The sequence below is a fragment of the Aplysia californica genome, unplaced genomic scaffold, assembly GCF_000002075.1.
Source record: "Aplysia californica isolate F4 #8 unplaced genomic scaffold, AplCal3.0 scaffold00195, whole genome shotgun sequence".
Classification (NCBI taxonomy): domain Eukaryota; kingdom Metazoa; phylum Mollusca; class Gastropoda; order Aplysiida; family Aplysiidae; genus Aplysia; species Aplysia californica.
Genome location: NW_004797465.1, coordinates 967,856 through 969,032, shown reverse-complemented (window position 1 = coordinate 969,032; position 1,177 = coordinate 967,856).

Genomic DNA, 1,177 nt, shown 5'->3' with positions numbered 1-1,177 from the left:
TTCTCTCTCTCTCTCTCTCTCTCTCTCTCTCTCTCTGCCTCTCTTTCGCGCTCTCTCTCATTCTGTCGCTCTTTCTCACTCTCTCTGACGCTCCATCTCTCTCTTTGTTTATAGTTCTCTCTTTTTCTATATATATCTAGGATTAGATCTAGCCCTTGTCATCTCATTACAGATTTAAAAGTAAGCAAGCAAACTAATAAACACACGAACAAGACTAACGAAACAAACAAACAAACAAACGAACGCCTGCACACATAACTAACCAATGCCCCACCCCCTCCTTGTAGGTCGGAGGATACACTGCCCAATACTTCAAGAACCACTACTGTGTCTTGTGTAACGAAGAGATGGTAGCCGTGCCGCAAAACTTCTATTATGACAAGCCCCACTGCTCGGACGGACGCGGCCTGTTTCAGACCAACACACAGTTCTCCTTCTCTGTCACCATGAGTGCAGTCAACGAAGAAAAAGTAATACGACTTGTCACATGATTAATTTACTCTTCTCTCACCCCCCACCCCCGTCCTCACAGTTCTGTCTTTAATTCATCTTATTAGTTGTTGATTTCTTTTCCTTCTTTTTGTGTCAATGCCCATGGCTGCTGACAGTGAAACACATTTTGGCAGTTTACTTGTATCTGGTGTATCCTTTTTTTTCTCTTCCTTAAACATGTTTGGATCGCGATTTTTTTTGTAAACTCTAGCAAACATCCAGGCAGTGACTGCCCTCTCCACTGGGTCATAATATATGTATTTGTGTCACCGTGACGTCATGTAAATAACGAAAGACGCTTTTAACTTGTGTTAGAATGGGGAGATGGGGGGAGTCAATTGTTTAAAGTTTACTAGGCTAGGCTATCTTAAGACTAAACCATGAGTTAAAATTAACATAAAACTTTAGTAAAATCGTCTAGGTCATAATACACAATTTCCCTATCAAATATCAGGGCAGGCGATTCAAATGAAATACTAGGTATTTTTGTTTTAGTCGGAGTTTTATGGGCATTAGCAACACTAATAGATCCTATTATTATAAGTGTCAAAGATTAGAGCTAGGCTAGAGAGCAGCACTCAAAGAGAAGGGGAAAAGACAAGGATAACAGAATACTATGTGCGTGTGTTGCTATGTGCGTGTCTCAATATGTGTGTGTGTGTGTGTGTGTGTGTGTGTGTGGATT